This window comes from Cucumis melo, chromosome 10 (genome assembly GCF_025177605.1).
Source record: "Cucumis melo cultivar AY chromosome 10, USDA_Cmelo_AY_1.0, whole genome shotgun sequence".
NCBI classification, from domain to species: domain Eukaryota; kingdom Viridiplantae; phylum Streptophyta; class Magnoliopsida; order Cucurbitales; family Cucurbitaceae; genus Cucumis; species Cucumis melo.
Genome location: NC_066866.1, coordinates 7159010 through 7168629, shown reverse-complemented (window position 1 = coordinate 7168629; position 9620 = coordinate 7159010). Strand labels below are relative to the sequence as shown.

The 9620-nt window shown below is 32.7% G+C and overlaps 1 long non-coding RNA gene across 2 annotated transcripts; it reads right to left on the bottom strand.

Annotated features, from left to right (window-relative positions):
* Nucleotides 1–1254: 1254 nt before the first annotated feature.
* LOC127151375 (uncharacterized) lies at nt 1255–4072 on the bottom strand. 2 transcript variants are annotated; one of them, XR_007824296.1, is made up of 4 exons: nt 3132–4072; nt 1792–2259; nt 1551–1705; nt 1255–1450 (listed from the first exon to the last, which is right to left on the bottom strand). It is a non-coding gene; the product is annotated as an uncharacterized LOC127151375 (long non-coding RNA). The 2 variants fall into 2 exon arrangements; XR_007824295.1 differs by lacking the exon at nt 3132–4072 and having other exon boundaries at nt 1792–2535.
* Nucleotides 4073–9620: the final 5548 nt, after the last annotated feature.

Here is a 9620-nt window from a genome sequence, read left to right as displayed (position 1 = left end):
TATAGTCTATAGTATATATAAAACAGATAGATGTAGAGGAACTTTTTAGCCCCAATTTACCCTTTCATTTTAGAATTACACTACAAGAGACGGGGGTACTCTCGACGCACAAAAGCGTCGGCGAAAATGAAAAATACGTCAGGAAAGGATATGCTGACGTATTTCACGACGTCGGAACGAACGTCGGGAAAATCGAGTCGGGAGAGGCATTCCCGACGCCTTGTGGGTACGGCGTCGGGAATGCCTCTCCCGACGCTGTCACATGCGTCGGCAACAGTGGCGTCTGGAATGCCTCTTGCCCGATATTTTTTTTTCGACGTCTTTTGTGCGTCAGGACACTCTTCCCCGACGTCTCTTATGCATCCTAGTCCCGACGTTTCATTGCCTCAAGAATTCCTTTTTATATATATATTTCTAATATTTAATTTCTAATTTTTTTCCTCTAAAATATTTTGCTCAAACATTCACAACGACGTTCAGATTGCTCAAACATTTTTTCTGACGTTTTGGATTAAACTAAAACAAATTCAATATAAATTAATAAATTAAGAAATATACAAACAAAAATAAAAAAAAAAGATTTAAAATTAATAATACGAATAAGTTCACAAAATATTAGTAAGTTTAGTACAAAACTTGTAGTTCTCATAATACAAGAAAACGCAAACATAACAAAAAGTCTCCCAACGAAGTGTGTACACGTCATTCTACACCTTCGATCCCAAAATGATATAAAAGTAACTAAGTTTAGTACATATATCCATATGTTCATTGTATACTATCATTGCAAAAACTTAAGAATAATGGAGATGTATATACGTACCACAGAGCTAGGGATCATGCGGTGGTCTCTATTGTGCACGAGTGAAATCTTCTATAATATTTTTTATTGTTTCCACTTGTGAAGCTAACGCTTGGTGATTTCTATGTTGCACTTCAATCTGTTCCAAAGCTTCATTAAGTTTAGCTTGTAATTCAATATCTTTTTGTGTGGACAGCGAACAAGATGTCGACGAACTGCTCGCACTCGTCGTCCTGCGGGCCTTCAGCTTGGGTCCCCAACCAAGACCTTTTGAGTAGCCTGGTCGTCTACCCAATACCTGATCGCATATCTCATCCTCAGAGAGTGGCTGACTACCCTCTTGGGTAGGCTGGGATTGGAGTTTCAGCATTTGATTCTGCAACAAATTTAAAAACTATGTTAGGTAACGCGTAAAAATATATAATGAAAGAGGATAATTAATAAGGCATAACTTAAATGTGCATCCTCTGCGCCCTGCGACACGAACGTCCCAGCTCGAACGTGTGTTTTCCGAAACAATTCCACACGATCGACCGACTCCTCTTTTCTCTCAGCGAGCTCGTATTGTCATTGTAGAAATGACTTGGACCCGCTACTATGATTGTAAGGCTGCTTCTGTCTAGCAGCCTTGTTCGTCTGTGATTGCTCCTGCATGAAAACAATTATATTGTTTATTTCTTATACATATTAAAACTTGTTATCATAATTAATCATGACAAAGGAAGTGTCAATCCTTATGACGTCTAACCAATGCGTTGGTGGGTTGGTACGAGCCTCCTCTGGGTCGTTGTACTTTTTGAAATGTCTGTGATAGTCGACCCGAAACTCTTTAAAGGTCGTGAGCATCTGATGCTCAACAAACTTATTCATTGCTTGATCATTGAAATCAAGCACAAATAATCGCTACACATTACAAACATAACACATTATATTGGTTAAAGTTAGATATGTTTCAAATGAAATCATAAATGTGTAGTGCACTTAATTACCTAGAGGTCGCCCTTGACGACCTCAATGTATTCTCTCCCAACGTTCGCCCACTTAAGGTAGTGGACGAAAAATGTCTTTTGCACGCACACGCCTATCGCCTGGCTGAAGCGAACGACGTGTGGGGAAATAGGCTTCTCCGCTCTAGGGGCGATCGTCATCGGAATGCGCATATTTATTACAACGTGGCGCTCTAACTCCAAGAGTCGAGACTGTGCACGTCCCCTAGGAGTCGGAGTCGCAAGTTGTTGAGAAGAAGATCCTACTTAATAAATCGATAATAACATATAATGTTAGAAAAAAGAACATGAAATAATCATAAGTTAAAATGAAGAAAATTCTTAGACGCACTGTATTGTCGCCCACAGACGACGACCCTCCCCCGATGTTATCTAAATCGTCCTCAAACTCGAGGAACATAGCGTCCTTCTCCATAAAATTATTACGTGGATATGACCATGACATAATGGCTGTGGACATAGAAAACAAACATTCAATAACTAACTTCAAACTATAGAGGCTACCCTATTTCTAAGTTTCATCCAACCCTTATCCATCGTTCTCTAAAACATAAATAGGTTTGATTAGAAACATATCTCTCTCATTCTCTCACATCCATAACTTACTCCCCTGAATTTTCACTATTTTCCAATAACTAACTTCAAACTATAGAGGCTACCATAACTGCAAGATAGCCAATACAACCTAATTATTAACAACAAAATACTTCAAAATCTTCGCATCCTACAAACCCCTCCAAACTCTAGAGGTTACCATAACTGCAGGATAGCCAACATAACCTAATTATTAACACCCCTTGAAACCATCCCAAATAGAAGCAAATTCAAAACAAAAAAGGCTACCATAATTGCAGGATAGCCATCTCAAATCAACAACAAAAATATTCAACACAAACAGGCTACCATAACTGCAGGATAGCCAAAACAAATCTTAACACACATATTACATTTTCAATTCAAAACATAAACCCCCCTTCAAATTTGAATGCAACCATAACCCCCCTCCCCCCCAATTCAAATTTGAATTCAACCATAACCCCCTACAAAAATTTCAATTTAGCTAGTAATCCCCCATTCAAATTTCAATTTAACTATAACCCTTCCCCAAAAAAAAAAAAAATTCAATTTTGAATTTAACTATAAATCCTAAACCCTAAACCCTAAACCCTTCAAATTTAAATTCAACCACAAATTACACACATTCTATACAAAAATACATTTAACAAATAAAAATCTATTCCAAAAGAAAATCCTAAAACAATTCTCCTAAAAAAACCCTAAAACATAAATTTAAACTAAACAGACTTTATATTTAAACTTACCTAAGGTGGCAGACGGCGGCGGAACGACGAGGAACGACGGCAAGGGACGGCAACGACGATGGAATGGAAGGTGGCGAGCTACGAACGGCAAAGCCTCGATGGTTCTCTCTTCTCCCTTTTCCTTTCGGTTTTAGTTCTGTGAAATACAGAACTGAATCGTTTATAAAGGGGATTTCCCAACGCAGTCGTGTGGCGTCAGGAAATCTCCAAAAAGGCATAAGGAATAATGGTATTCCTGATGCTCATTAAAAGGGTTTCCCGACTCGCTACGGTGTGTCGGGAAAACCCCTTATGCCCGATGTCATTTCCGACGCACTCTGCATGGCGTCAGAAAAAAGGTGTATTTTTAATTTAATTTGGCCTATTCCCGACGTCAGTTGGCCGAGACGTGCTTTAGGCGTCGAGAAAAAGGGTATTACCGAAACCTCTTCTGACGTAGTGTGCGTAGCATCGGGAATACACTTATTCTCGACGTTCTTATTGCTGACGTCTTTTTTGGCGTCGGGAAACCCTCGTTTTCTTGTAGTGTTAGCAATTTTTTCATTCACATAGATTTAATGTTTGTGAGCATTTTCACATTTAACAAGGTAGAGTTACACTTAGTTAACTTTTCATCTTTTTATAAAACTAAGAGATTTTAATTCCGTAATTGATATTAGTTAATGTCTTGTGTTATTAGGGCCATATAATGTAACTTTTCCATCTACCATATAACTGATATTAACGTAATGCATGCTAAATGTTATTACACAATCAATAACTTTTTCATCTTCCACTTTATTTGAATATATGTAGATGGTTAAGCTTTCAAGGTGTAAGCTCAAGATGTTAAGAAATAAAATTTGAGAATTGTGCAAACAAATCAAATTCAAAGTTACATTCGATCAATGAACAAACAAAGAAACATAGGAGAAGAAGGAGATGAGTCCATAGGGGTCGAAGAGTACTTTTATTCTTGAAGAAAAAACTCATTGCAAGCTAAGTATTACAAAAGTAACATAATGCACTCCAATTTCTTATATAATTTTCCAAAGAACTTATAGGTTCAATTTAATGGAGTGTTGTTCGTTAACACTGTGAGTTTACATATTCAATTCACCCTCTAGTGGAAAGAGGTAAATAAAAAATGCAACAAAAAATGAGCACATCAAAAAAGAAAACAATGAGAAATCAACAAGAAATCACAGTACTTTTAATAATTTTGTTGCAAAAGAAATAATTGTGGTTAATGATTGACAGTATGTATTTTTCACCGTACAAGAGTCATGACAACTAAGTGTCACCAATCGATCGAAGACTATATACGAGGAAAGCATGAGAAATCTGAAGAAGGATAACAATACGTAGCATGCATGGTGAAGACAGAAAATGTGTGAACAAAACATAACGTGAGATCTAGAGGTTTTGATGTTTAAAAATATAAGCATATGTATATAATATTGCTTTTTAGGACCCATTAATATTATTTATAAAAAAATGCAGTCATGCAAAGAATTTTTTTTTTATGGTCTCAAGCTAAAACTCATTATAAATGCAAATGAAAAAAATGTAGTTTCAAGCATTTGTGTATATTTACATTTTTTTGAATAAAAATACAAAAAATTCTTCACATTGATGTATTGAAATTTAAATTAATTATGGACAAATATAACAAACTTTTTAGTATTTGTTAAATATAATTCATATTAATTAAGTTATTAAGGTAGTAACTAATGATTTATGAAATGACAACTTTTAAGAAAAGAAAATTATAATATAATTATGATATTTATTTAATTTTATTGAATCAATTACTTTTATAGTAATAAAATATGCCGTTGAAATATTCAATTTCATATTTTTATGAAAATAAAAAGAACAATATCATTTCAAATTGCAATTAAAATAATAAAAAAAAAACTTCGAGATATAATTCATAATGGGGTAGTCATTACTATTCAAAATTAAATATGATTTAACATATTATATATAATGTCAATGGAAATAGACATAACACATCAATGGAGATCAAAAGGAAAGATAAAAATGCAAAAAAGAGTTCTAGAACACTGTCGCGATGCGATTGCGACGTGGGGCGACCGACGTCCTTAATCATTTAATCTTTAATAAATAAAAGGTTCGGAGTCGCCACCTATCATATTAAGGTGTGATTGGTCACAAAAAAATTGGTCTACATAAATTCAAATTTAAGGTTTAGGAGTCAATTGTTTATAGGGGAGGTCTTAGCATCCTATAACATCCATAAAAATGGTTACCAAAATTTATCTTTTAAACTAAATTAAAGAGGTTCACAAAACAAAGTTTTCTATTTGCTTTTTTTAAATGTCTCATGGTTATTAATTCACATCCAATAAAAATAACCAAGCATGAATTGATAATTATATGGGTGGCATAAGAGCCATTAGAAAAATGAAATTTATTTTTGTTTCAAAAGATGAATTTTTATTTACTCAAGAATATTAAAATATAAAATTTTATCATTTTGATCTCCATCATAGGCGTTTAATGGAAAATTTCATGTATCTAAAGAATTAATAAATTTCAAAGAAAATACTACTCAGACACATTTTAAAATATAAAATTTTTGATATATTTTGTTTAAAAATAGTTTACTAATTAATTTTTTTTAAAAAATGAGAAATTTCATGTATTTATGGAATTCAAACTATAAAATCTGAATTCCATAAATAAACATTACTTATTTCTCGTTTCAAATTTTTATATTCATACGACAAAAAATAAATTTTTTCATACATTTTGCAATAGAAAAATAAATAATAATAATAATAATAATAATAATAATAATAATAATAATAATAATAGAAAATCAATGTGAAATAGAAGAAATACATGTTGAGAAATAATATATTGAAAATAATACGGGTTGACACACGCATATAAAGAAGGTTGACAAATGATTTGGCAAATAATAACAAATAATACAGGTTTCCAAATAATACAGGTTGGAAATAATATACACATATTGGGAAATAATATATTGAAAATAATATACAGGTTGAGAAATAATATTTGGAAAATAAATACAAAGTGTAATATGCAGAAATAAATATCAAACCTAACAAACGCTATCTTGCCTTTCAACAAGTCCAATCAAATAATATCAAACACCCAACCTAAACAAAAATTAACAACAGTCAAATTAAACACTAAATCTAACAAATTTAAATCAAATGACTTAAACTAACAAATTTAAAGCATATTGAAATCGACCTAAATTTGATGCAACAATACATTCAATTGGCTAAACCTAACAAAATTAAAACACAATAAAGTAAAGTAGAGAAATTTTTTGATGAAATAATAAATTCAACTGGCCTAAACCTAACAAAATTAAAACACAGTAAGGTAGAGTAGAGAAAATTTGATGCAATAATAAATTCACAGTAAACCCCAATTGGCCTAACCCTAATAAATTTAAAGTCACCGTAAAATAAAGCAGATGCAAAATTTGCTGCAACAATAAATTAACAATAAACCCCAATTGGTTTGACCCTAACAAAGTTAAACAAATTTAAAGTTATCGTAAAAACAATTGGCCTAAACCTAATAAAATTTAAGCCACTGTAAAATCAATTTAACGAACTAAAAACAACTTTTTTTAAAAAAAAATCCACATTATAATTGATCACACTCTAAGAAAGGAAAGAAAGAGAAAAAAAAAGACTTACCTTTGAAGACCAATTTGGCAGAATAGTTTCTTCGTTTTTTTAACCCTTTCAATTGATCTCTCCTTTTAACGTACCTTTCAAAAGAAATCCTCCTTGTTTTTATAGAACAATGAGATGATAGTTTTTTTTTAGCATGCTGAGAAGAAGGCAAGATCGTGTTTTTTTAGAGTGGAGAAGGTGGGGAGATTAGGAAGAGGAAAAAAATCGGAGAGAAAATTGGGTGACTTGAGGAGGAGACGTGAGATTCATTTTTTGTTTTCTCGCTTTTTTATTTTTGTAACTTTTTAAAAAATTAAATTCAAATTCAAATCAGTTTCCTTTAATAAAAAAATAAAGTAAAATAAAGTAATAAAATAAAATAAAAAAGTAAATAAATGAATAGAAATATAAAAAATAAAAATAAAGGACAAAATATGGTATCTACAGCTTGCCTCATTTGTTCATCCTGAAAATATTTAAAGATGGACAAAGGAAATAGATAAAATATTTGAGCCAAAATTTTGTTTTTTAGAGAGAGAACTGAAAAACTATCAACCTTAGCTCTAGGGCTAGATTTGATAAATAAAGGACTAGATAGACATGTTTTGGCATCAGCTTTAGATCTAGGCTCGATTTAACCAAATTTAAAAAGACATCAACCTTAGCTCTAGGGTTAGGTTTGATAAAAAGTGGACTCGTCCTACTTTTGGACTGGGTAAAAATTTAATTTGAAAATAAAATATTGTGATTTTCAAATAAATAAATAGCTCACTACTCCATTTTACCAATATTATTAACAATTGATTAGCATAGTCACCGGATAGAATAAGACACATATATTATGAAAGCTTTTTAAACTGCCAAATTCACCACTCTTTGTATCAAACAAAAACAAATCAAAACTGTGAAAGATTGCACCATGTTGTAAAGACCCAATGTTGTTTTAGTCTTGGACATCACAAAACGTGAATCCCTTTAGGATGTAGACTTCTAATTATAACAACTCATAATCGTAGAAAAATTTGTCTGAACTTGTAGACTCCTACATTTCTATAGGTCTTATCAAAAGAAAATCATAACTTTTATTTGGTTTGCAAATATAATAAGTTGTACTGGATCCTTGCTAATTAACAAAATGTAGAATAATAGAATAATGGATCATGGATGTTTACTATAATTTGATAATCTTTAGAAAGGATAAAAGAAAGGATTGAAAAACAAACATGTGTTCGATAAATATAATAAGAAATGATAGAAAAAAAAAGATGACAACGATGTTTGGTATAGGAGTACAAAAAGAGGGGTGGGAGAAAGTTTACACATCTGGAAATAACATTCTAAGAACTAAATGTAAGTTTCCTAGAAATACCCTGACTTCTTTCAACACTACGAAACCCTCTAAGAAAAGGTCTCATGCATAATATCTTCGAACATAATCTATATTCACAGGATTTTTTTAACTAACGCCATCCATATTAGTCAAAAGTAAAGCTTCTCCTGAAAAAGCTTTTTCACTTCAAACGAACCTTTATAATTAAGAGTCCATTTTCCTCGATGATCCTTTTGAAATGGAAGTATCCTTTTTAACACCAAATATCTCTCTCGAAAGCTTCGAGGGTGCACTTTCTTATTGTATGCTTGCATTAGTCTTCTTTGGTAAAGTTGCCCATGACTTAATGCTGCCAACTATTTTTCTTTAACGAAATTCAACTACTCTTAACGACCTCATATCCTTTCAGCTTCATCTAACTTAGCTTCCATGAGAGCTCTTAATGAAGGTATCTCAACTTCTAAAGGTAAGACAACTTTCATACCACAAACTAAAGAAAATGGTGTTGCCCCTGTTGAAGTACGAATTGACGTGCGATATCCATGCAGCACAAACGGTAGCATTTCATGCCAATCTTTGTATGTTGTTGTCATTTTCTCAATGATTCTTTTAATATTTTTGTTAGTTACCTCAACTGCCCCATTCATCTTTGGGTGATATGGAGTCAAATTTCGGTGGTTGATCTTGAACTGCTCACAAAGTTCGTTCATCATTTTGTTATTAAGGTTCTTGGCATTATTCGTAATAATACCCTCTGAGAGACCATAATGACAGATCAGCTCTTTCTTGATGAACTTGAGCACTACTTCCCTTGTAACATTGCAATAAGATGCCACCTCTATCCATTTAGTGAAGTAATCAATGACCACAAGAATAAAACGATGGTCATTTGAGGTTTAGGATCAATGGGTCCAATAACATCTATTCCCCACAAAGAAAACGGCCAGGGTGCTGACAAGACATGCAATGGAGATGTTGCTGCATGGATCTTATCCATATAAATTTGACACTTTTTACATTCCCTTGCATATTTTATGCAGTCTGATTCCATTGTTACTCAATAATAACCAGATCTAAGTATTTGTCTAGCCATCATATGTCCATTAACATGTGTTTCACATATTCCTTCATGAATTTCTGTCACAATTTGTTTTGTTTCCTCCTCATCAACACACCGAAAGAGCATCATATCGTGGTTTTTTTTATAAAGAACTTCGCCACTTAAGAAAAAGTTCATGACCAACCTCTTTATTGTGCGTTTGTCATTCTCCGAAGCTTCATATGGATATTCTCTACACTTTATGGTTGTAAGGCACCAATTTAGCATCTCTTGTTTCCCATTCTTCCTTGACTTGATGTATTACTAACATTAAGTCACCTAAAAATTTCAACTTTTTAATACTCATGTCGCATGCTACTTGAAGTCCCATAATGCAAGCTTCATATTTAGTAATACTGTGAGTGCATTCAAAACATAACTTGGCCGTTAGG